The sequence below is a fragment of the Phyllostomus discolor genome, chromosome 4 (assembly GCF_004126475.2).
Source record: "Phyllostomus discolor isolate MPI-MPIP mPhyDis1 chromosome 4, mPhyDis1.pri.v3, whole genome shotgun sequence".
In the NCBI taxonomy this organism is placed as follows: Eukaryota; Metazoa; Chordata; class Mammalia; order Chiroptera; family Phyllostomidae; genus Phyllostomus; species Phyllostomus discolor.
In genome coordinates, this window is record NC_040906.2 from 172,376,180 (window position 1) to 172,404,032 (window position 27,853).

The 27,853-nt window shown below is 38.3% G+C and overlaps 1 protein-coding gene and 1 long non-coding RNA gene across 4 annotated transcripts in view; one reads left to right on the top strand and one right to left on the bottom strand.

Moving 5' to 3' along the window:
- The window catches only part of NT5DC1 (5'-nucleotidase domain containing 1), a 118,386-nt gene that overhangs the window by 59,299 nt on the left and 31,234 nt on the right, over positions 1–27,853 (top strand). The gene's annotated exons all lie outside the window — the stretch shown is intronic.
- Positions 22,202–27,009, bottom strand: LOC118500311. The gene is made up of 3 exons (XR_004902876.1): positions 26,997–27,009; positions 24,078–24,080; positions 22,202–23,113 (listed from the first exon to the last, which is right to left on the bottom strand). It is a non-coding gene; the product is annotated as an uncharacterized LOC118500311 (long non-coding RNA).

A 27,853-nucleotide genomic window follows, 5' to 3' on the forward strand; every position in this document is an offset into this window, starting at 1 on the left:
TGTATTTATATTGGTTACTTATCTCTTAGTTTCATGGATTAGTATTTCTTATCTTTCATTACTTTTTGGAAAATTCTGGGTCATATGTCTTCAAATATTTCTCCTGCCTCATGGTTTGTCCATTTTCTAGGACTCCAGTGACGTGTATTTTACACCATTTGGTAGTTTCCTGCAGCTTTTGGGGGCTCTGTTTCCTCTCCCCTCGCAGTATTTTTTCTTCTGTGTTTCAGTTTGGGTAAATTGTGCTGACCTCTCTTCAAGTTCATTGATATTTCCTTAGGTGAGTCAGAAGCTGAGAAGCCCGTCAAAGAAATTCTATCTCCGATATTCTTTTAAATTTCTAGCATTTCCATAGTTTCCATCTCTGCTGAAACTTCCCATCTACTTGCTCATGTTGTTCACCTTTTAACACTTTGATCCCAGTTATGTTTAAGTCCCTATCCGATCACTCCAGCATCTGGATCATCGTTTAGGCTGGTTTTCTGGATTGCTTTGTGTCTTAGCAGTGGGTTGCCTGCAGTGTATTTGTTTCATATATGAGTCTTGTCATTTTTGATTGAATGCTACATGCTGTTGAACGTTAGACACTAAGGCAGTACTTACACTTCAGAGTGGGATTGGCTCTTCTGTTGGGAAGTGTGTGGGGTTGAATCGGTCTGTTTAGGAGCTGAGCTAGATTGGGGTTTTGCTCTGTTTGGTGGACCACAGACTTTCTCTAGCACTGGGCTGCCATCACCCAGTACACAGGCTGCTGTGCTGGAGAGATTTCGCCAGTATTACCACTCCACCTCAGGCTTCACCTGTGCCTGTACGTCTGCACCCCAGGGTGTATGTCCACACTCCTGCTCTTTCCCCGGGAGGAGACTGCTGTTGCTTCACGTGCTCAGCTAGGCTTGTGTTTGGCGATGGAGGCAGGGTGTGGTTCTCTGTTGTTCTTGCTCAGCCTCAGTTTTGGTAAGTCCATGTACACTGGAATCTTAGAGGTTTTTTTTTAGCATTCCTGCTTCTCCTCCCTGACTTTTGCTTGCCATGGGCCTTGGGCAGGTGATTCCCACCCCTCCCCCAGCAATAAGAGACCTCTGTATCTCATTGGTATCTGATCTTAGGCACGAAACTCGTTGGTCCTTCCCAAGGAAATAGTTTCCCCAACCACAGTCTGTCCTTTCTGGTACCCTGTGGACACTTGCTGCCCTTCCTCTAGCTGTTTCAGCCTCTTGCTTCATTAGCACAGAGAGCCTGAGGAAATAGGTGGGGCTTCATACCTGGCTCCTGCAGATACCTTCCCCACTTTCCGTGGCTGCTGATCAACCCCTTGGAGCCCCACTGCCTAGAGCAGGGACCCCCATCTCCCGGGCCAGTACCAGTCATGCTTATTAGGAACCAGGCCCACAGCAGGAGTTGAGCTTAAATGTAATGCCCTTGAATCATCCCGAAACCAAACCCCCATCCTGGTCCATGGAAAAATTGTCTTCCATGAAACCGATTCCTGCTACCAAAAAGGTTGGGGACTGCTGGCCTAGAGGATTGTCCTTCCTTCATTGGCTTAAGGTCTTTTTTCAAAGAAGACAGGAGTCCAAGGAAGTTGGCGAGGCTTTCTATCTCGCCCCCCACAGCCCTGGCACCCCCTGCACACCCCACTGCCGGTGGGGCTCTCTGGTCTCCCGTTCTGCCCCAGGCTTGTTTTGAGTGCAGCAGGTCCTTAAATAACATTTTATTCAACATCGTTTCTTTATAAAGTTGGTGAGATGCCATAGGAGCTTACCTCTTGCTTTAAAAACACATTTTTTTATATTTCTTCTGGTGTTTTTCTTATTGTTGGTTTGAGAGAGAGTGAGGAAGAGGGGAGAGAGAGAGAAAAAAAACATCAATTTTGTTGTTCCACTTATTTACATATTCATTTGTTGCTCCTAGCATGTGCCCGGGTGGGGAGCAAACCGGCAACCTTGGTGAGAAAACACTAACCAAGCATGAACTACCTGGGGTGGGGGGCGGGGCAGAACTTAACTCTTGTTTACATCAATTAGCCTGTGGTAAACTTGGTGGTTAAACTTCATTTCACTTCAAGTCACAGAACTTACTGCACCTGTTGGAGGCCTGTGGACCACCTTGTGCGAGAGTGCAGAGACCCCTTTTGTCCAGTGATCAGCTATTTCAGACTGACACGCTATCCCACACTGGCCTCGTGGCAGCTTTTTAAAATTTTAGCCGATACCACTTTCTCAGCTTTGATTGTGGCGGACCCTTTTCCTCCAGTGCCCTAGCACAGGGGAGCTCGTGCATGGGTCCTGTACCCAACAAAGTTTGCATTTGGAGCCCCTCCCGATTTAAAACCAGTGAGTGAGCCCACAGATAAAACCAGAGTCTGCCTGGTGTCCTCTTGCCTGGCAGACTGCCCTTCTCCGGTGAGGTTGCTTCTCCAAGCTCAGTGACTGGGCCAAGATAGGAAAGCAGCTTCTTCCTGTTCTATTCCTTCTTGGGGTTCTTTTCTTGGGGTGTTAAGGAAATGTGTATTGTTGTGGTTTATCTGGGGATTTGTACAGCTTTCAGCAAGATTGAAGATTTGCATCCTTCTTCATGCAGACCAGAAGCTTGTTTTTTTCAGAACTTGCTTGTTGACTTTTTCAGCTACTCTGTATTCTGCCTAAACTTTTTTCTACTGAATAGGTACTCATTTGCAGGTTATATGAATTGTTAGAAAAGATCTACTCAGTGTTTGTGGTAAAACATAAAATTAGTTTTCTGATTGGAATTGGGTAGGAGCTCTCTAATGAATAAGCATTTGCAGAATTTATAGTGTTTTGAGGAAGAGCAAGAATTTTATCGATTTAAACATAGTAGGCTTTAATGAAAGAAGGGCATTTACTCTTTCTCATCTGTGCTATTTTTGCAACTTCCCCATAATTTCTGCCTCCATAGTTTAATCAATATTGCTCAGATATGTCATAGGAAAATTAATTTCTTATACTGTATTCTAAAATATTGTTTTTAGGGTTTTTTAAACTAAAGTAATATGTAAGAAGTATTCATTTTTTTGAGACAGATTTTTTTTCCTGGTCATCAATTTTACCTACAGGCTTTGGAAGTTAACAGAATCATAACTTTTTATTCATTCTTGGATATTTTCTAAAACTGCTTATTATATGAAAACCATATGCACTAAAATCCTCTTAGATCTATACTAAACATTATTATAGTGCAAGTATAACATGGATATGAATGGTAAGGTAAAGTTTATCTTTTGCTCACAGGTTTACCATAGTGTTAATAAATTTCTCAAACATTCAATAATGTTCCTTATATATGTTAGTATTATTCTGAGAATTTCTTTTTAGAAATATGTATGTGATTACAAGAATAGAAAAGTAATATATCCTTTGGAGGAAGAATCTGTTATAACAAAGAAATCATAATTTAGTTCACGTAGCAAAGGTATGTGGTATTCTTCGAATACAACATATTCTAAAGTAGATAGGTGTTAGCTTCAAATTTGATTTCTTGAAGTGAACATATAATCAAAACAACTGAAATTATTAAAGACTTAAAGCAGTTATTTAAATCAGGATTATTCCTTTGGGGTTATTTTTACTTTTTAAAATAAGGATACTTACCTTCATGTTTTAGTGATGTATTTTTCTGTGTATTGAGGGACTTAGGATCAACAGTGGCACCAACAACTTTTGTACCTTTAGTAAGGTGCTTTGGGAACAGTATTATTGGGCATGGTTACAGTAGCAAAGGTATGCTAGCTCTCATATATAGTAAGCTTTTAGAAAAGGACATTTAAAAGACTTGAGATAGAGAATGAAGATGGGATTACCACAGCTGACTTCAAGTGGACAGTAATCAAGATCTTGACTTTGAATATCAATCACTTATTTCATGTACTGGCATGAGCTTTGGAGACATGATATGTAATGTTCTCACCATCGCCATTGTGGTACATGCAGTGTGCCAGATGTTGTGCAGGAAAAAGTCTACATAACGACATTCCAGCCCACAGGAGCTTAAAATATAAAGACACCATTGGCAGACAGCTGAGCACATGGCTTAACAGCCAAAGAAAAAACATGCACACAGTTTCTGGGAAAAGAGGGGCATTGTCTAGCTGGGCATGCTGCAACGAGCTACCTAGGTTTTGGTAAAATGAGACACACCATATATTTTTTTTTTAGATTGGGAAGCCTAGGACTAGAATATCAGATTCTGTTCTTTATTTACCACCTTATCCTTGGAATTTGTATTCTGGCAAGAAGTAATTGAAACTGTCCCTATCTTCTATTGGATATACTTTTTATTCATTCCATTTTAACTGGGAGTCCCATACCTACCTTTCTGTCTGTAAACTTTCATCTTTCTCCTGCTACTTTCCCTGGAATAGAAACACCAAAACATTGCTTGAAAATGGTAGTTTGCTAGTTAACTGGTGTGTGTGGGTGTGTGTGTGTGCATGCGCATGCGTGCGCGTGCACACGCTCATGGGTAATTTGTATGATAAAGTTTTTAAAAAATATATTGCATGAGTTTCTGTTTGTTTTTCTTGTTCAGAAACTCATAGACACAGACAACGGTGTGGTGGTTACCAAAAGGAAGGGGAGTTGAGAGAGTAGTAGAGGGTAAAGAGGGTCAGATACATGGTGACAGAAAATGATTTGACTCTGTGTGGTGAACACACAATGCAATATACGGAGCATGTGTTATAGAAATGTTCACTTGAAACCTATGTAATCTCATTAACCAATGTCACCCCAATAAATTTAACAAAAAGGACATTGCAAGACACATTTAAGAATGTGTTTGCATAAGCGAATGCACATATTCTGCAGAACAACCCCCACCCCCATTAACTATTCTCAGTTTATTAAGGATCACAGCTGCTAGGAAGGCAGAGAGGGGCATGAACCATTCACATCACTTGAGAAAATTAAGAAATCCCAGTCAGCCTTTATCAGCTACCTTTCTGGTTTGCTTCAGTGGTTCTGATACTTGTTTTTCCTCCCTATCAACTCATAAATGGTAAAGTCTCTGAACTGTGTAAAATTGTCAATGTTTTTAGGACTTTTCATTTTGACATACAAAATGAAAACAGAACAGTGAAACCTCTCTATATAACACACTGATTTTCTTCAACTAATATTTTTAATTCAAAACCTTAAACTTTTTTCCACATTTGTTTTCAATTTTGTTTCACAATATTGATGTATTAAGAAGAAAGTTTATAAAGAAAAAAATCTGTTAAAGAATTAAATACTAGCAGAGGTTATCCATGTTTCCATAGTAGCTGGGTAGTAAACCAACACAATAGTAGAAACTGCTTTTGGTATTAGTCTGTGTTTTTCACATTTAACCTTTTCAAAATAGCTTTTTCTAACCCCATATGATTTTAGAAAGTTAATGGGAACTTTAGATATAATTTTAATACACTTCCTTTTCTTACCAAATTGAATACTGGACCCCATGTGTGCTTAGAAAATGTCTCGAGTACTGCAACTGGAGTATGAAATTCTCATTTATAGTGCAGTTCCTGATATAATAAAATATGCAGAGTAGCTACAATATAAATACTAAGTAGTGTCTCACAGAATGAGTTTGTGCGTAAGACTATAAAATTATCTTTTATTACACAAGCTTTTCATTTCCAAAAAATTCTCAATACAAATAATTAAGTTCAGACTCAGATTATGTTCCTTTGCTGTTCCTCTTGTGTTTTTAACATTCATGACATACTTTTCAATTATCTGTGTTTTTATTCATGGGCGTTAGAGACTTGAAGGGGAAAACTGGAGAGAACATATCCAAAGACAGACGCCACTGTAAGAGCTAGACTTTATTATTTCTGTGATTGAATCTCACCACTCTCTAAATACTATAAATGGCTTCCATCTGTTTCATTATAAAGTGGGTTAAAATATATTCATGAGCTTTTTTCTCCTTAACAATATAAATTTACTAGTTATATATGAAAATCATTGCTAAATATAAAATGCATGAATGTAAGGTAACCCAACAGAGATGGAGGAGAGATATGTAGATGAAAAACTGGTGACTGTGAAAGCGGAGTGGTGGGCATAGCAGTCTATTATACTGTCCTTTCTGCTTCCATCTTGACCCTTCACTGAGCATTTACGTGTGTCTGAAAACTTCCATAACAATTAAAAAATAGTAATAACTCTAGAAATATCAGATAAATATCATAACATTAGATACTTATTACTATTTAAAAGAGTATAATGTAGCATAGATATAAAAGAATCATGAAAATATTAGCAAACTCAGAATATGTAAAAAATATAAAAGTCACTCCCTGCCCAGAGTGCAATATTGACTAAACAGTAGAATAATTTAATTCATGACACCAGCAAATTCAAGGAGAAGAGTCATGAGGTCAGTAGATTCAGAAAAACTCAGTTAAGAAAACTCAACATCATTAGTAATTTTAAAAAATCTTAGGAAACTAGAAATAGAAGAGAACTTCTTGACTCTCATTATGGGATGTCTCCAAATGTTTATGCTCTGTCACAAATTTTAGTCATTATGCAAAAATCAGTTGTCTGTCCAGATCTCAGCAGTCAGAAACTAAAATTTTAAAAATACAATTGGCACTAACATCACAAAATATCAAGGAGCTAGGGATAAATTCACAAGTATTTTATGCAGAAAACTATGAAATATTATGGAGAGAAAATAAAAGAAAACCTAAATATTTGGAGAGCTAAACATACTCATGGATTGAAAGACTCAATATTTTAAAGATGCCATGTCTTCAAAGCCATCATATAAATTTAGTGCCATTTCAATCAAAATTTTAACAGGTTTTTTAAAATAGAACTAAAGCTGATGCTAAAATGTTATAAAAATGTAAAATGCAGGGAAGAGCCAAGACACCCTTATTCTACGAGATATTGAGACTTACTGTAATGTCCCAGTAATTAAAACCGCGTGGTTTTTATGCAAAAATAGAGAGATAAATCAGTGAACCAGAGGCCCTAGAAACAGATTCGTGCACAGACAGACAAACCCTTGATGACAGAGTCGGCGCAGCACAGCCCCGGGAAAAGGGCTGCTTTTTATAGGTGGTGCCCTGGCAGTTGGGTGTCCAGAGAGAAAACTGTAACACTTGAGTTTTTCTAGAATGGTTACTCCACAGCATACACAGAAATTAGTTTCGCGTGGATTGTAGACATAAATGTCAGAGGCAAACCAAAAAAGCTTTCAGACAAAAACATGAGAGAGTATCTTCATGGCCTTAAGTAAGGGAAGGTTTCTTAAATAGGATAAAAAGAATCCTAATCTTAAAAAAAAGAAATTGATAAGTTTGACAGATATTACAATTAAATATCTCTGTTCATAAAAAAATCATTAAGAGAATGAAAATATAAACTATGAAATAGGAGAATATATTTGGAATACATACAACTGTAAAAAGGACTTATATCCAAAGTATAAAGAAGTTCCATAAACCAGTAAAGGCATCAACCCAGTAGAAAAATGAGCAAATGTCTTGACAGGCAGTTCACGAACAAGGAAATGTAACCATTAATGTAAAAAAATGTACTTATGCTGATTAATACTCAAAAAATGTTAATTAAAATCTCAATGCAATGCAACTATATATTCACTGAAGTGGTTAGAATTAGAGTCTGGTGATATCAGCGTGAACCTTCTAAACTGCTCGTGGGAGTGTGAATTGCATGAGCTGGTTTTGAAAATTGTTAAGTATTATCCTGTCAAGTTGGAGATGAGGATTTTCTACAACTCAGCTATTCCCTGCTGAAATATGTACCATGCAGAATGTTATTGGGGGCATTCATAATAGCTCTAAACTAGAGACAACTCAAATGTCCATCCATAGTGCAGTTGATAAGTTATGGATCACACAGTAGAATTCTGTTCTTCGATGAAAATGAACAAATTTTAGCTAGATCAACAATATGAGTGAACCTTAGAAGCATAATAAGACAGAGGAAAAAAGCCAGACATAGGAAATATATACTCTGTGACTCAATTTATATAATAAAATTCACCACACTCTATATGGTGAACTAGAGCGTAATTAAGTAATAAAACCAGAAATGCAACCAGGATACAAGTACCATAAATGTTAGGGAGGTCATTACCTGTGGACGGTGGGTTGGCAGTCTTCTGGGATCCTGGAAACATTCTGCTTCTTGACCTGGTCAGTAGTTACATGAATGCTTACTTTATAATATTTCACCAAAGTATAGATTTATGGTTTTTGTGCTTATATGTACATATGTATTTCTTACAGTAGTTTCTTTAGAGCCATGTGCAATTTTTGATTTAAGGGCATAAGTCCATTTCATAGCTAATATGTTGTTTTCATTATATTTTCTTTTTATTTGTTTAAAATTAACCATCTTTATAATTTTAAATAATAAAGTCTAGGTCTGTATGGCAATGGATAAGTAAAACATTGAGCCACACATTAGATGTTTACTGTATTAAAACAGATTTTAAAAATGTGAGAAATTCTAGCTTTGCATATCGTCAACTTACGGCAAGGTCTTCACCTCTTACTTGACTCATCATTACAATGGATATTCCCAAAGACTCATTGTATCTGGTTGAAATGGGATGTTTAAAAATACCTTTTCTTTAGTTTTACTCTCGAGAAATGTTTTTAGATGTACATTGTGGTAAAAGCTTTACCTTGATTGACTAACTAAAACTTTCCTCTCATAGACCATTAGAATTGTGTAATTGATCGTGTATATGTATTTTTTCCTGATTTTTCCAGTTAGCTTTAAGTCCGATTTCTCCCATACAAATAGTCCCAGTATTGCTGTATGTTTACACTTTACTTTTTTCTTCCTAGTATTGGCATTTTTTCCTTCTTAGGATTGACATTTTACTCAGATTTACTCTGGTTCAGTTGTTTTTTCTTTATATGCCTCTGTCTTAACTTCTAAGCATTTTTGTGCACGTGATTCAGATTCTTTTTACATTAAGGAGAACCCATGAATGAACATACAAACAGTGAATGAATGAATGCTGGACGGCATTGGCTTGTGCTTATGAAACTGCTGAATTCTCTATAGTTCTTGTGGATGAAATAAAGTTCAGAAGTTTAAACCAACTATGCAGACTGTTTTTCTCTCTTTTAAAAGGGTTCTTGCTTGTCAAGTGAGAGTAAATATTTATAGGTGGCTATGGAAAAATGTTCTGACGGTGAAGAAAATGATTTTAATAGAACTGTATCCTTAATAGGTGATGGATACAAAAATCTATTCATATGCAGAAGTGAAGTAATGGAGTAATGGTAGGTAGCATTTATTTAGTTAAATGCTAAATGCTTCTTAGTATCCACTCAGCAGAAGTACATAATTATTTGATTGTACACCATGCTATATGTATGCAATTGCATTTTGAGAAGATTTATTTTTCCTTTCTCTGTTGAATTGCTGAAGCACTTTTGTTCAAATAAGGAAATTTAAAAACTGATTTCAGTCAAGGAATGAAATACATATTTGTTCTTTTAATAGTTTTAATAGTGGCAGAATAATGTGAACAGCATGATATAATGGAAACTGTATGGGTTCTGTTTCAATATGGGCAAATAACTGCATCCCTCTGAATCAACCTCCGGGCTTTTTCAGCAGAAACAGGTATAGTAATACCCATCACCGAGGCTGTAGTGGGTGTCACGTGAGATGCGGCGTATAAAGTCCCTGGCATGTAGCTAGTCTGCATATGTTTATTTTCTTCTCTTCCTATTAACCAAATTTTCTCCAAGGGAAAGCCTGCATTCCCTGAGGCAAAACAGTGTTCTTTTAGTTTATCTTTTTATTTTTGTCTTTTACTGTTTTGTGCAGTACTGGTTGTTGTTTTGTTTTGTTTTTTTCCTTGAAAAGTGAGGTTATCACCACACAATGCAAGGAAGTAATTTCTGATGGTTCTTATTTGAAAAAGAAATGTTTTGTCAGTGGATATAGAAAGAGGGGGAAATTCAGATGAGGGGTGAGAGGCGAGGGGGCAGTAGGTGAGATGAAGGAGTTGGTGGCACTGTGTCTTGACAAAACAAAACGTTCGCCGCCCCCCATCACATTCGTCACCCTTGTTACACAGCTAAATTTAAGTCGGGAGGAATAAAAATGACAGTGGCTATGGGGATAAACACCCAGGGCAGAAAGCTTCTACTTTTGCTTTATTGGGTCTTGCATAAAATCAAACAGGAAAGGCTTTAGACCTGCGAAGCTGCCAAAAATGCAGTGGTCTCTGGATCCCTGACAGCTGAACTGCCAGGATCTTGTGGTGTATAAAACGGCTGGAAGGAATCGTTCTGCTTAGGGGCAAGTGACAGGTCTGCTGGATTCCAGTAACCGGAGAAGGTGCCAGAGACCTGCTCTTAGGGTTTCTTTGGGATGGCTTCTGTGTGGGGCTTCTGCGTAACCCTCATTAGTAGTCACCCCTATTTATTTTAAAGATCAATACAAGGAAGTTCTAGCATTCCAGAGCTGGGAGGGTCTTGAGAAATTACCTAATACCAGCTCTTTATTTTAAATGAGGAAACTGAGGCTCCGAGGCCTCAGAGTGACTTCCCCCAAATTACTGATACACAGCAAGTTAATGTTAGAACTACAGCCAAGACCTGAGTCTCTGAATTCCTGAGCTAAATGCTCATAGCAGGGGAAACCAGTCTTTAAACATGTAATGTGCTTCTACCCGTTTAACATTATTCAACTCTGAGAGTCAGTATCTTAAATTAAAAAAAGAAAGAAAATAAACAGTTCCTCCCCTTCCTTCTGTAGTTTAGGAAGAATTTATACCTTTGACCCAAACTTTCAAAACTGTTGCTTCAAAATACAAAACAAGGAAGAGCGTCTGAGGTCTTCAACAAATGTTAGCCGTGAGTCAACAACACGGAACTTGCTGCCATAGGTCCCACTGCTCCAGGGAAGGGGCAGGGAAGAGGAGACTCAAAGGGAAGAAAAGGAAAGAAAGAGGTGTTATAAGGGCAAGTAATTCTACTTAGTAGGTGCTTCATGAATACTTACTGACAGATTTATACTTCCTTGATAAGATGAAAGAGCTTCAGCAATCACTGTCTAATGCAAAAAGATTCTTATTTGTTTGATTAATTTTGCATAAGAATAACCATGCCTTGATCACTTCACTGGGCATGATACCACCAAGTGTATGGGCTGGACTGCAGCAGGCGAGTGGTCTGAACTGCCTGTCATGGAAATATTTCTGTGGCTAAAAATCATCTAAATCGTCTAAATATCTTTATATGGAAGATGATACCATAATTAATAAATAATATCACAAAAATAAACCCTGTGTTTCACATACTCACAACTGTAAACCTACTTTTGCCCACCCCTGTGTTTGTGTTTGTGCTTCTGTTTGTGTCTGTGTTTGTGCTTGTGTTTGTGTTCCCAGAACCTTCAGGCTATCAGGTTCTCCTTGTTTGTTAACGTCCTCACCAGCAGGGGGACAGGGAACTTGATCAGAGACAAATTCAGATCAGTTTTGCTACTCGTGAGCCATGGGGTTGCTCTTTTTGTTTTTGTTTTTTTTTGGTTGGGGGGTGGTGTTTACATATTATAAAAGTGAGATAGAACTTATCAGCAAATATGAGGATCAACATTTGGGCTTATAAAATGTATCTAATTAAAAACAAAAACAAAAAATGTATCTAATTAATTCTTTCTTTGCCCTTTATACAGATAAAAATTGATAACCATTAATAATATCAATATTATGATAAGGATTTGTCACGTGGATTTTCAGTGCACTTAATTAGCTAGGCAATGAGTGATGTTTAAGAGATGAATGTGAGTTTGGACTTAGCTATGTGACTTTGATAAGCAAATCAACCCTGTAAATTTTCATATTCTCATATTTAAAAATGGGATAAAGTCATATTGTTGTGAGTGTGATAATGTGTATAATGTGTCAAGCACAGTGACTAACATACAGTGAGCTCTCAGTAAATATCAGCTAATTACTGTTGATGCAAAGGTACAGTGATTCCCCTTTTGCATATAGATATCCTTATGAAATGCGGTCCTGCTTTAGAGTCAGCCTCACTTCGCCAATCGTTTTAGAAAGAAAACAGATTGGCCCCGGAGTCCAAGCCTATGCAAATAAAAGACTTGAAATGAGCATTCCTTCTTTCTCAAATTGGATGCCATGTTTCTATTAATATTTGAGTTCTTGTTTAAAAAAATTTTTTCCTGAACTATTTCCTTTTGATGTAGAATCAAAAGTCAAATCTGGAAGAGTATTAAAGAATATTTATTTGCGTGTATTATAAAAGTTAAGCATGAAATTCATAATTTTGAAATGGAAGCTTTAGCTTTGGCCTTCTGTACCTGTGCTGAGAGTATAAAGATTCAGCCAGCTAGACTCCATCTGGTCCAAACACCAGTATTTGGCGTCTGTCTCTGAGGGCACATTTTCTGTTAGGGATCCTCCTGTTGTTAAGGCAAAACCTGCTTCCTTGGGTCCATACTACAGTGAGGTGAGCCTGCTTCTCTAAGCTCCTCTTTCGCTGGTTCTTCATGTGGCCTCTTCTCCAGACCCCAGCTGGCATCCTGCAGGGTCCCTGGTTGCCTTTGACCTTTCAGAGTCAATCCCCCAGGTTGTTCCTATGAAGTTATCTGGGTGAGAAGCACTTAGTTCGTCACAGTATTGGAATCATGTTTCCTTTTATACAAACACAGTATTATTAAAGCTGTACATAACACCCCTGTGCCTTACAGACTCTTCATGTGTTACTTGAGAAAGCTTATGAATCTTTGCACTTCCTTGACTGTTCCATTTGTTATTGTTGCAGCTCTTTGTGTAATGGCCTTTTGGTTTATTTGTGTTTTTGTCTTAGTTGTGCCAGCTTCTGCACTGTTTGTTTACAAAAGCCCTTCCCCATAGAATCTAATAATAAATAAGGAGCAAACACCTTGTGTTGCTTTCCATAGGAGTGCTGTAATTGATAACAAAGCCTCTAAATCAAAAAATCGTGATGTTTCACTTCTAAACGAAAAGCAGAGAGCCCATGTGTTAGGCAGCTGTGGTGGAAGCAAAGAACACTGGCCTTTGAAAAATGAAAACCTGGTTCCAAATCTGGAATTTATCATTGACTTGCTGTCCGATCTGGGCTAAATCTTCTAATCTCTAATCTTTAATCGCTGTGTTTGTGAAATGGAGAAGATATTGCCTACTTCATGGACTGAGAGCATAAAATAATAAAATATGTTTAAGCAGTGTTTTATAAACTGAAAGTACCAAATAAATGGAGCTGATTAACAAAAATGGAATATATCTCATCTCTGTGCTGATGGACACATAAGCAAAGGTTATCTTTAAGAGCTTAAAAACAAAATAGTATTTTCAAAAGTTTATTTTAATTTTTTTTATTTTTACATGTTAGAGCCAAACATATAATTTTGCTATAAAAATTTGACAATTTGATGAACAATAGAAAGGTAAAAGGCAATTCAAAATTCCAGATAAAAGGTTGTACAGAGATGTATGTCATAGTCCAATCACAATGCAACAAAAAGTGGCATGATTTTGAGCAATTACAAAAACTAAAAAAAAAAGAAATCCATTTGACTTTTATTCTAGTAACATGCTGCTCCTTTGAATGACAGTTCATAAAAATGGACCTCTGGAAATAGAAATGTAATTCTAAAACATGACTTATTTCTGCTACAAATAATATTTATATGTCACCATACAGTAAACACAGATTATTTGCCTTTAATTTTTAGAACCAACTTATAAACAAAGCAAAGAAAGGTTAATTGATAATTTGAAAAACAAATAAGATGGTAGCCAGAAGTTAGGATGTAGAAGGGATTTGGAGAGTTGGGAAGGAGAGAGTCACAATAGCCTATTTTATGTTGTAGGGAATTAAAAATTGATGGAGCAACAAGTAGAGCTTGAAGTGCATTATTTAAAGTAAAAAGTGATCAGTAAAAAAGTAAAACTGTAACTATAAATTGTAAAGAGGAGGGAGAAGAATAATAAAGGTTAATAACTTAAGTAAATCCTCACTTCTCGGTGTAAAGTCAGTAGATTTTGTTTAAAGTTTAAGAGCCAAGAACTGTAGGTATTATTTAGAGTTGTGAATGCAAATCATCAGAAGAGCCATGAACAAATGGCCAAAGACGGTGGCTCTGAGAGCCGGACTGAGCCATACTGAGGAGGAGTAAGTATGGGGCTGGAACCTATTGTTTTCCATTATCAGCCGTGCTGTGCCACTGTAGAAACATTGTACCGTGTATACACATTACTTTAATTCAAGCATTTTTAAAAATGTGCTGATAGCAAAAAAAACCACGAATGGGTACTGTGGCAGTGTCTCACCCAGACCCAGTTCTAGGTGGTATACTGTAATCCTTCAAGCCTGAAGTCATCTCATTTCCCCGCCATTTCTGCTCACCCCTCCTTCTAAACATTCTGTGTCCTGCCCTTACACCTGGTAGCATGGAGTGTTCTGCTTTCCAGGCTAGGGTCAGCCTATCACACTGCGTTTTATGTCATTAGTGGAAATTTTTAGGTACCTTGTTTGCTGAAACATCAAGATAGTAAATTTCTATAAACCAAAACAGAGCCCATGCGGGATTCAGGTGTGCGTTAGTAAGTGAGGCCGTGTAGCTGCTGCTTAGAAAATGGATTCCCTTATACCAAGACTTTATACCGAGACTTTATTATAAAAAATCATATAGCTGAGGAGAATATTGATTGTCCAAAATGTTGAAAATTTTAGAAGCACTATTTTATTTCCTGTATATTTCTATTACTTAACTTTTTATTAAATTAACACTTTTTTTCTATTTAAACAGGTAGTGGTAATATACTAGATCAGCTTGGATATATTCATTTTTAAGAATAGTTTATTACAGCAATAATCCAAGCATCCTTCCTGTAGATATAGCATTTGAAATTATTACTCTGACATTGCCTGCTTTCTTTTCCAGATGTGCGTAATCAGGGGTTAGAGATATGTCTACCAAAATGTCTTCCAGAACATTTCTGGTGGAAGAACGCCCATCTTTAGGAAACAGCAGACATTGTCATTAATCAGCTAAATGTATTCTTTGACTAAAATTGAAAGGTCAGGTAGATTTAGATCAACAATAGCTAGGGACTAAGCAAATTTGATATGCACAGAGCGGACTGTGGCATCATGGATGGGGTTTGAAAACAAAAGAGAAGTGTTTTTCTAGCACTAACTTTAGGAGAAACTGGCAAGAGTGGTTTTGAACCATAATTTTGGAATGGGAAGGTAGACATAGGGAGAGATTTCCTACTTTCTGCTCTTACTTGATAACAAGCATTTGGTCACTTCTTCATTTATCCCTTTATTCATCCACCCAGTATTTGTTCAAGCACCAGCTGTAAGGTTGTGGTGGGTAGTGTGGGGGTGTTAAGCAGATAAACTTAACGTTTGTTTATCCCTCTAATCTCCTGACTCGCGCCATCTCCAGAAGTCAGAATGTATTACAGAAGGACAGTTTTCCTCTCCTTGCCAATCATACATTCCATAAGCATCTGACTTCCTGGATGGCTTAGACCAGGGTGTCAAACTCATTTTCACCTGGGCCACATCAGCCTTGCAGTTGCTTTTAAAGGGCTGAATGTAATTTTAGGGCTGTGCAAATGTAACTACTCCTTAACAGTTAAGTGAGAGCCCGTGCTGCTGCCCGGTACAAACAAGGTGGAAGGCCGTATCAGGCCTTGTGTTTGCCACTTGGGGCTTAGACCTTGAGTGATTAGCAACAACTTCCAGAAATTATATTTTACTAGTAGATTATTTGTATTTTCTAAATCACATTTGTTATTTCCAAAATGTAAGTCAATTTTTTTAATTTTTTTTCATTGATCTAACAACAGCAGCAACAAAAAAAAATGAGAGTCCGATTAATCAACATTCAAGCCTGTTATACTACATAGTACTTAAAAATTTCCTAAATGTTTTCCCCAAACTATAAATCAAGTCACAATTGGCAATTTGTTTGGTTTAGAAAACACAGCTTTCTCTTTTCAATTAGGTGTTTATTTTACTAGCACAAAGAAATTGTGAAAATTATTTATTTAGAAAATATTTGATTGTTATTTTCTCAAATAATATAAAACTATATAACATTCAAAAATACATTAAATTTTATTAAATTTTAATATATAGAAACTTAAGTTCAGGGGAACAGGAGGAGTGACCTTATTACACCAAACAAAACGCATTTATCCCTGTCTACTGTGACATTGTAGGAGGATTTCACCAGTGTTGCTGGCTTTCTGAACAGAACATGTTTACTGCCGGTGAACTCTGCAGTGTCAGGAGTGCTGGCTCAGTCTTTCCACTCTTCCTTCTGCCACTTGGGCAGCTTTGTGTATGCTGGTTTTAACAAACACTCACGCCGTGCTTGCCGTGAGCCAGCCGCCATGCCTCTCCTACCCTGCTGGCGGAGGGATCCTCAAATGAAGTAGCCTCGTTTTCTCCAGAGTCCTGTCTGGTAGCTCCTGATCAGCCCTTTTTCCTTTCATTTGTGAAAGGCAGACATGGTCTCTAGAGGGTCCTCACTCTTTTATATTTTTTTTAGATCTTGTTTATTTATTTTTAGAGAGGGGAAGGGAGGGAGAAAGAGAGAGAGAGAAACATCAATGTGTGGTTGCCTCTCACGTGGCCCCCACTGGGGACGTGGCCCACAACCCAGGCATGTGCCCTGACTGGGAATCGAACCTGCAGTGCTTTGGTTCACAGCCCCCACTCAATCCACTGAGCTGTGCCAGCCAGGGCAAGGGTCCTCACTCTTTTAATGCTGTATGGACTCCTTAGAGCTACAGCCTCAGAGCCAGGGGGACATGGCAAGCTGAGTGTCTTCTACTTCGTGTAGGGAAGGGCATGCTTCAGCCTCCTGCCCACCCCTGCCTCCTTTCTCCATGTTTCATCTGCCTGCTGTCCTCTTCACCTTTGTTCTTCTCCTTCCTGTGTGGGGCCTGAATAGGCATGAGCCTTCAGGGGCATCTGGGCATTGATCTGCTTTGCCTGGTTAATGATGCAGATGTCAGGTTTTTCCTAAACCACAGTTTGTAGACACCATTCCCCTTCCTGGGTTTCATATAAGATATAACTTTTCACAAAACCCACAAAAGACCTTTATTCCCTTCTAACTCTCTGATTGCCATATGTCTGACTTGAAAAGCTAAGCAGAATTGAGTTCTTGGAAAATAGTGGGTAGAATGACTGTCAACATTCTTGACTTTCACCAGTTCTTACCTCTGCCTCCCCAGTCTTAAGAACGCACAGCCACATGTAGGGGCTAATAGTAATTTTAGTGGCTGTGATGGGCTTAAAGGACAATATAATACAGTGATGAAGGTACCCAGGTTTAGCAAATACCAGTTCTACTAGTTGACACAGTTATTGTTAAAATTTCACATATGAAAGTAAACCTAAAGTGGTACTTATCTCATAAGCTAGTTATGAGGATTCAGTGAGATAAAAATGTAAAGCACTTCACACAGGGCCTAACACATAAAAAACCCTAAGTGATTATTTGTTCCTCATTGTTGCTACCATTGGCAAGCAATTACTAAGTACTGGGCATTGTAATGCATTGAGTACTTCTACATGCACATGTCCACATCATCAGGAGCTCCCCAGGTAGGATCACCCCCAAACTGCACTGCCCCTGTAAGCTCTCTGCACTTTTTTAGAGAGGGCAATGGCGATTTAGATTTGCTCAGAAAATGTCCTTCATCAGCTTGTTAGTATCGGGAGTGAGCAAGCTTTTTCTAAAGCTTCCAGGAGAGATCCAGGTAGACAAGAGGGCTCTTTCTTCTGTTGGACTGCTCAGTGCTTACTGACTACAACAGCAAACAGGGATTCAGTCACTCCCTTTCTTTCCAAATTGAGGTCACTCAGCAGCAAACAGTTTCTGGGTAACAGCCATCTACTTAGTAAAGTTCACCAATTCATTGGCAGATTTTCCAAGCTACCTGACTGTTCTGCACAGCTTGTTCCTGAACCAATAGATGGCAGACAGCATAGCATGCAGGGGCTGATTACATGTAACTGTGCCCATCCTTGCCCAGTTCATCCTGTGCTTAACTCAGGCTACTCATTTTAAAGGGCACCCCTGCTTTTCTTTTGACCCACACATAAGAAGCAGGGGAGTCTCTTTTACCTGACTGTGAGCCACATTTCTTAACCAATATGGGAGACTTTTTCTCCTAATAGACTAACTTTTGAGGTCACAGAATCTTCCATGACCGTCTAACCACCAATAGGAAAGTAACTCTGCAAGAATGGGAAGAGCATAAAATTGGATGAATTCTTCAGTGGTGACTCCTTGGTTATAGGGTGTTTCAGCATGAGCACTATTGTCATTGTGAACTGGATAATTCTTTTTTAGAGCCACTCTCTGCATTACAGGGTATCTGGCAGTGTCTTTGGCCTCCATCCACTAGATGTCAGTAGCAGCACACCCCCTCCCCAACAAAATTGTCTCCAGACTTTGCCGAATGTCCCAGAGGTGGGGAGGTGATGGAGTGAAATCCCACACAGTTGAAAATCACTCCTATGATATAATTAAACACAAAATCTCTAGTTTCTTCCAGATAGATAGGAGAGTCTGTCAGATGTCCCTGTTAAATTCTCCCCCCTCAAAGGATGATCTTCTAGAAATGCTTGTTTCTTTTTTCTTACAAGTTGTTAATCTGATTTTTGATGCTTAGTCTGATCCAGAAGACATCAGATAGTAGAAAGAACATGGAACTATCATGAGAAGACTGAATTTTTCCCAAAACTGCCATCATTATCCTTGATCTTGAACAAATACCTTCACTACTCTGAACCTTAGTTTACCCATCTGTCAGAGAGGTTGTGGAAATGAGAGAAGTATGTGGATGAAAGCACCTTTAAGTACAAAGAAGACACCCAGTTTGGTTTCTGATACTGTTCTTCAATGAAACAAACCAGGAAGAGTTCTTTGGAGAAATGTCTGGCTCTAGAGGTAAGGAAGGCAGTGTACAAAATCAGCCTGTAACATCTTGTGGCCTTGGATGCAGAAAGTAGGGAAGTGCTTTAAAAAAAAAAAAAGATGGGGTATATCAAAGGGACACATGAATCAAATAACAGAGCTCCCAATGGCCAAAGCTAGAATAATTTGAGAACAAAAATAAATAAAGTAGTATTGGATTATAACCCAAAGTATAAAGTAAATATAAATGAGCCATTGTAATATAAATAAATGATTAAACAAACTAATAAATGGGGAGAAGAGACTACTTTCCAATGCAGAAGAATTCCAGATAATTTATGCAGACACTTTGCCTTCAAGGAGTAGGAACATAACTCCTCCCTCTTTAGTTGTGGGCTGTGAACAGGAACTTCCTTCCAGTGACTCTGGTGTGGAAAGGGGTTACTCCCTGGTGCAGAAACTTGACAAGCACTACGTCAGCCAGGTCGTTAAGGTCAGCATCACCTGCGGTAAGTCAGGTTGACAGTGCGTACTCTTGATACAACTGTTGAGAATGGCACCCAACCTCTGTGAACTTCCTCCTAAAAACCCATAACCCAGGTCTTACCATGAAGAAAAAGAAAACCCATCAGATAAATCTCAGTGGAGGGACATTTACAGAATACCTGACCAAAACCCCTTGAAATTGTCAAGGCCATTCAAAAACGAGAAAAGTCTGCAAAGCTGTCGCAGCCAAGAGGAACCTAAGGAGATGTGGCCGCTAAGCATAATAGGGTATCCTAGAGGAGTCCTGAAACTCACACACATTAGGTAAAAACTAAGGAAGTATGAATAAAGTGTGGGCTTTAGTTAATAATAATGTACCAATATTGATGCATTAATTCTGACATACTATTTTAAGATGTTAACCATAGGGGAAACAGTGTGAGGCATATGTCCTTACTGTCTTTGCAATTATTTTTGTAAAGCTTAAAACAATTCTGAAGTTAATTTTTTTTACAAAAACATAGCTAAATAAAGTTGAAGCATTTTTATTAGTAATGGTTACTTTATCTGGAAGGATATATGATCGAGCACTAATATATAATTTTCTATTTTTTAAAAGTCTATTCATGGAGTCTCTCCTCAGATTCTCACAATGATGTTTATTATCCTTATCGATCACACATCATCTCTTCTCCTACTGGTTTGGAGTGTTCGGTCCCAACTAAAGAGGCCAAGGGGGATCACATAACATTTCTTCGCCTTGTTGGCATACGTCGTATGAGAAACCAGGTTTACTTTCTCTATGAGGAAGTCCGCACGTGCGCCCTTCTTCCCCACCTACTCAGAAGAACAGCTGTGTTTACAGTGCACAGGGGCTTTCCTCTAAGGTCTAGGAGGTTCCCTCCCTGGTTTCTGCGTCCTTAGGGGGAATAGAGAAAAATGAGGGGGTACTATGGAGGCACCCATTTACAGAAGTAGGGCCCCTGAGCCACAGGAACAAAACCGGATGTGTGCAGGTTAGGAATGGAAGATGAAAGATCCTTCAGAGTTGGGAAACCTTGAAGGGACAATATATTAGAGGATACAAAAGTTTAACATAGGTAGCTAGAGCTAGTTCATCTATGATGCTCTTACCTTTCTGGCTTTAGCCATGACACTTAAGTGTATACAGTTGATCACTGAACAATGTGGGGATTAGGGGGCGTCAACACCATGGGCAGTCAAAAACCTGTGTATAACTCTTCGACTCCCCCAAAACTTAACTGCTAATAGCCTCCTGTTAACCAGAAGCCTTACTGATGACATAAACAGTCGATTAAAGCATTTTATGTATATTAGATACTATATTCTTACAATAAGTAAGCTAGAGAAAACAAAATGCTTTTAAAAATCATAAGGAAGGGAAAATACATTTTAAGTTTTGTTAGAAAAAAACACACATGTAAGTGGACCTATATAGTTCAAACTTGAGTAGTTCAGAGGTCAGTTGTAATAGGACATTATTGTACATTGTTATTGCACTGAACAATATTGTTTATTCTGTACATATAGCACTGTATATAGGTTTTTTTGGACTATAAGATGCACTTTCCCCCCAAATTTGGGGAGAGTGGGGGGTGTGTCTTATAGTCCAAATGGTGGCTTACCTGGCTCGCAGGGGAGGTGGGGGGAGGGGGGGGCGCTGGAGCGGCGTCACAGAAGGCAGGAGAAGGGTCACCGCTGCATTTTCCTCCCAGATTTGGGGGTTTATGAACTTGGTACATGACAGAAACTGAACTCAGGATCACTTTATCATACAGAAAGCAGCATTCTAAATTTCATAAGTGATGATAATTTCTTAGTGATTATACAATCAGGTTTCTCTAATATGACCAGTGACTCATGGGATCACCTCAAGAATGCTTTACAGTTCTGAGCACCCCAACAAGCTGACCATTTGCCATAGTCAAGGTTGCTGACAATACCAGAAGTATCATTTAACATAAAAATAACAACATAAATAATGTGTGCTTCACCACTCGCCAAACACCTGGCCCACCCATGAAGTAGGAAAGGGCCACATGACCACCATCTGACCACTGAGGACAAGGACACAGCTGAAACACAGGTGCGAAGCCTGAGCTGCTGCTTCTGGGCAGAGTGTTTCCCCTAGTAGCCCACACTGCAGCCTTGGCACTGTTTCATGCTTATAATTATTACTTCTCCTTCTTAAAATGCTCTATTTCTGGACTGCATCATGTTTGCTTGTTATTTTGATCCAAATCCCACACTGCAGCTTTATGCAGCCATGGCTGATAATTTAAGAATCGTGGACTGAAGTTAACTGAGAGGAGTGCTGACCAATAGAATTTCTTAATGGTGCAGTGTTCTGTGCCTGGGCTGTACAGTGTGGTCGTCACTAGCCACTGTGGCCGCCAAGCACTTGAAGTGTGGCTAGGGTGTTTCAGGAACTGACTTTCAAATTTTATTTAATTTTAGTTAATTTAAGTTTAAATAGCCATATGTGGCTACTGACCACCATATTAGGTTGTGAGGGTCTGGACGGCACAGAAATCCCCCATCATGATGCAGGCTCCTCTTGGTGTCATCTCTCAGCATTGGCTGTGCGCAGCTGGCCATTCTTTTAGAGAGAAAAAGTTTTTAAATCCTCGCCCAATGATATGTTGATTGATTTTAAACAGGGAAGAAGAGGGAGAGAGACATCAATTGGTTGCCTACCCTATGCACCCCAGCTGGGGATTGAACCCACAACCTTTTGGTGTATGGGACAGTGCTCCAACTAACTAAGCCACCCGACCAGGGCAAGAAAAAATACTTTTTGAGAACCTTTTTTAATGCTTTGGGTATTTGGAATATATAAATGTTGACAGAACAAAGTTCCTTCCAAATTTTGACCTACTTAAATTTAAAGCTGTGAGATCTTAGATCAGCGCTAAAAAATAAAATTCACTGAGTTTAATCACCATATTCTTTTTGAAGAACATGAAAAGATAGTGATCCCATATGTCCTTGATTCTACCTTTAAGTATCCAAACCTTTAGAAAATGTATTATTGGCAAGAAGTTTATTTTTTTAATTCTGGAAACAAAGAGCTATTTTCTTTTATAGATACAAATCTGTTATTTGATGCCTGCAAAGTTCAGTGACACTTTAAATTAGGATTGAGTGATATTTACAGAGCCAGACAAAAACCCAGTCACATGATTTTTCCATTAGGCTAAGAATGGAATTCTAAGATTATAGTCTGGGAAAAGGGGAACTGTGTTTTATAAATTCATGATGCATTGCAGATAAATGTTAAAATATTAAAACAATGACAGCTGTTTTTATTACTACTGTTAAATTAAACAAGTAAATTCATAAGCCCTGAAAAAAATTAGAAAGAGTGACATTTCTTAATTACCTAACAGTTCCTTGACTGGAAAAATCTCAAAAAGTGAGGGAAGTTCAATGGTGACAGATGTTGCCAGGAGCAATAGAGATGCCCTCTCCAAAAAAGTGGGGTCACTGTTTTGTAAATAACTTTCTTATGTTCTAACATGGCTTTTGACTTCTTAACACAAATGCTTATCATTAAGTTGAATAGACAACTATCTGCCATAGCACATATTAGAGAAGCACTCTTTAGGCTCAGACAGGAAACAGTGAAGTTCACCTAACATGTTGTTTAGTGCAAACTAAATCACCAAACGCTTGCTTTCCTGGATTGAACAGTCTTGCAGTGATGCTACATAGATTCTCTTTTGCTGTGACTTTAATTTCTGAGTTAGCACTTGATTTGTGTTCATGGTCATGAAAATACTGTATCGGTTCTTTATAAGCACTGTTGTTAAATGCTGTTAAATACCAGCATATTACCAGCTAACAGAACAGTTCCAGTCCCCCAGAAACTCCCTTCATGCTCTCTTGCAGCCAATGTCTTTTTCCTGGGGGGACATCTAAAACTACAGATTAATTTTTTCAGATTTTTAGCTTGATATAAGTGGAATTAGGTTGTAAGTACAGCCTCCAGTCAAGTTTTGTTCCTCCACATTTTGTTTGTATAATTCATTCCTCTTATTGAATATAACCGTCATTCATTCATTTACATTACTGTACAGCATGCCACTATGCAGGGGGCGGCAAAAGTAGGTTTGTAGTTGTGAGTACATGAAATGTAGAGTTAATGCTTATGTTATTATTTATTAGTTATTGTGTTGTTTTCTGAACACTGTAAACCTACGTTTATCCCACCCTTTATGGCTATACCACAACTTATTTATCCATTCTACAATTGATAGACATTTAGGTCAATTGAAATTGAGCACTGTTACAAGTAATGTTTCGTGAACCTTAGTTACATGTATTTTGTGCACCTGTTTACATGCTCCTCTTAGAACATGGAAGTAGAATTGCTGCATTACAGGGTAAGTGTGTGTGTTCAGTTTTCATAGATACTGGCAAACAGTTTTCCAAAGTAAAAGAGAGTTCCAGATAGTTTTTATTTTCAATATTCCCACCAATACTTCATATCGTTAGGATTGAGTAGGAGAACTACTTAATATCTATAATGATAATTATAACTTAGCTTTTGGAAAAAGCCAGAAGAGGCCGGCTTAACAGGTTTAGACCACAGGCACGTCTGCACACACACTCTCACACTCTCTCTCACACACACGCACAGCGATCACCAAATGTGCCCGCCTCCAACTTTCCACAGACCCATCCAAAAAACACCTTGAAGACAGTGGCCTTTGACCCCATTCACTTTTGGCAATATAATTTGCAGTTTAGTCCTGCGGAAAAGCAGTTACATAAGAGAGAATGGTGCACTGCTGTGAGCCAGAAGGCTTTTGGTGGGGTAAGAAATACTTGAGGAGTTAATAACACTAGAATTTGCCAAGTGCTCTCAAAGTGTGTTTGGTGAGTTTTTATAATAAAGTAGTTTGACATAAATAGACCTCAGTTCACTCAGTGAATCCAACAAGCATTTTTTTTGGTGAGCGTTTCATTCCCAACCTTGCATATTGTAGAAATGCAAAAAGAATGAAAGATCATGAGTCATAAAGATAAAGGGTGCTCTACTTTATTAGTAGCCAAGGAAATGCAAAGTAAAAATATGAGATGCCTGTTTTTCACCTGCTGGATTGTCAAAAATTAACTCTGAGTGCAAGTGTGAGGTAGGGGTATGCACATACATGCTGCTCAAATGTTATATCCTTCTGGAAGGAAGTGCAGAATACCTACTAAAATTAGAAATGTGCATATGCAGTGACTCAGCAGTCTTGACTGTATATATGAGTTCTACAGAAATCCTTAGATGTATGCAAGGAATCATACACAGCAGTGTTTACCCACAGTGTATGAGGATGAAAATGCTCATCAGTAAAGGACTGGCATAGTCATCTGTGGTATCTGCAAACACTGGATTACTGTGTCATGATTAAAAAGAACGAAGTGTCTCTAAAATGGAAGCTCTGTGAGGGCAGGAAATTTGCTTTTGTTCATTCCTGTGTCTCCATTGACTAGAACTATTTATGCATGGAATGTAGTAGGTGCTCAATAATTATCACTTGAATGCATCTGTGAGCCCAAGGCTAGATCTCTAGATCATATTGTTGAATGAACAAAGCAAATTGCAAAATGATTGTACTATAAAATATGCATGCATACATTAAAGTCCATAAAAACTTCTAGAAAGGTCTAAACCAAAATGTGAAATGTGCATGTGTGTTTGCATATTTACAAAAGCTTATCTGGAAGGATATATACCAAAGTGACAGCAATGATACCCTAACGTGCAGACAAAGGCAAGGGACCAGGATTTGGGATAGTATTCAGAGAAGCCTTTGCACTTTCCTAAAGTGTTAGAAATTTGGTAAACGAGAATGGTTTCTTGTATTACCCGGGTAGTTACGAGATGATTGTAAAATGACATTTTCCTATGGGAAGATAATGTCCTTGTCACCTGGCAGGTTGAAATTTGCTGGATAAGGATCTTCCCACAGCCTCCACCCAGGTACAGCGGGGTTGGGCTGCTAGATTTAGTTTCCCAAATGCCGTACCTTGAGTATATGGAATAAACTGGAAAAAAGCCATCCAGTGAATCGGCATATTTCTTTAGGAATAAACTAGCTATTTGTGTGTTTCCATCTTTGTTCTGATATTACATTTGTAGAATGCATTGAAGTGTTGTTTTGGGGGGTTTTGTTTTGTTTTTTTGCTAATTGCATTCACACTTCTTTACAAAAAGGCCTTAAAATACCTTAGTAAAGGTATTTTACTGATAGGTAATAGAAGTAGGCAGTAAGAAATATGGAATGAAAGGATCAGGATTTGTATTCCTTCATGATTTTTTGCTCATCGTGTGGTGATCTATAAGGTAACCCTCTCTGGACCTCATTTTCATATCTGCACAGTAGGGAAATGGGTTTTTGGTCCCCATGGCTCTCTTCCCAGTGCTCATTAAGAAATATGTAGCCTTTGTGGTCAATTAATATGTGACAGAGGAGGCAAGAATGTACAGTAGGGTAAAGACAGTCTGTTCAATAAATGGTGTTGGGAAAATTGGACAGATACGTGCCCCAAAATGAAACTAGAGCACCTCCTTACACCACACATAAGAATAAACTCAAAATGTATTAAAGACATAAATGTAAGACTCAATACCATAAAAATCCTAGAAGAAAACAGAGGCAGTAAAATCCAGACATTTCTCTCAGCAGTTTTTTTTTCTGATATATCTCCTCAGGCAAGGGAAACAAAAGAAAAAATAAACAAATGGGGCTACATGGAACTATAAGTTTTTGCACAGCAAAGGAAACAATCAACATAAATTAAAATTCAAGTTATTGAATGGAAAAAGATATTTTCCAGTGATACATCCAATAAGAGGTTAATATCCAAAATTTATAAATAACTCATACAATTCAAAACACACACATGTACACACAAACAACCCAATTAAAAAATGGGCAGAGGACCTGAATGAATACTTCTCCAAGAGGACAAACAGATGGCCAAAAGACATGAAAAGATGCTCAACATCACTAATCAAAGAAATGAAAATTAAAACCACAATGAAATACCACCTCACACCTGTCAGAATGACTATTATCAACAAATCCACAATCAAGTGTTGGCAAGGATGTGGAGAAAAAGGAACCCTTCATGCACTATTGGTGGGAATGCAGATTGGTGAAGCCACTATGGAAAGCAGATGGAGGTTTCTCAAAAAATTAAAAATGGAACTGCCTTATGATCCAGTGATTCTACTTCAGGGTATATTTTTGAAGAGCCCCAAAGAAAGAATATATGCACCTCTGTGCTCACCGTGGCATTATTTACAATAGTCAAGATACAGAAGCAACGCAAGTGCCGATCAGCAGACAAGTGGATAAAGAAAATGTGGTACATATAAACAATGGAATATTACCCAGCCATAAAAGAGGATGAAATCTTACCATTTACAACACCCTGGATAGACCTAGAGGGTATTATGCTAAGTGAAATAAGTCAGTCAAAGAAAGACAAATGCCACATGACTTCACTTATATGTGGAATCTAAAGAACAAAATTAACAAACAAACTAAATAGAAACAGACTGAAATACAGAGAATGGAGTAATGGTTGCCGGAGGGAAAGAGGATGGGGAACTAGGTAAAAAGGTGAAGGGATTAAGAAGTTTAAGTTGGTAGTTACAGAATAGTCATGGGGATGAAGTACAGCATAGGGAATATAGCCAATAACATTGTAATAACTATGTGTGGTGCCAGGTGGACACTGAAAGTATCAGGGGTAATACTTCGTAAAGCATATGGTCCTCTAACCCCTATACACCTAAAACCACTGTACACCTGAAACTAATACACAATAATATTCACTATTTTTAAAAATGATATATAGTAGAACAGTGGGCCATCTAGGCCTTTGTTTTATTCTGGAAGTCACAAAAGAGGGACTACCCTGCCTCCCCCTGAGTAGAATTGGGGTTTTTTCAAACTATGTATGAAAGGTAAGCACCACTTCCATAAGGGATACCATGCATTTTGGACCCATGCTGTGCAGTTCCGTGATGCAGTGTGGCTCATGGCTTTTCACAGTCGATTAACTGCTTGTACTTAAGACAGAATAGCTAACCCAGTGTGTACTAGGTGTCAAGCACTGTGCTAAGTGTTTCACATGCATCAATGTGTTTAACCAACACAATAACTTCAGGGGGTGGGTTCTGTAATTATAATCATTCACAGATAAGCCAGTAAGGTGAATGACTAAGGCACTTATCCAAGTATAAATTGCACAACTGAGTCTTGAGTCGGGTCTGTCCAGTGTGGATACAGAACCACCCAGGAAGACCCAGGACCACTTCCAGCAATGTGCTTATATATGTACATCTGCTCCATACAGAACTGCTCTGTCCTTTGAAGACTTTTCAACAG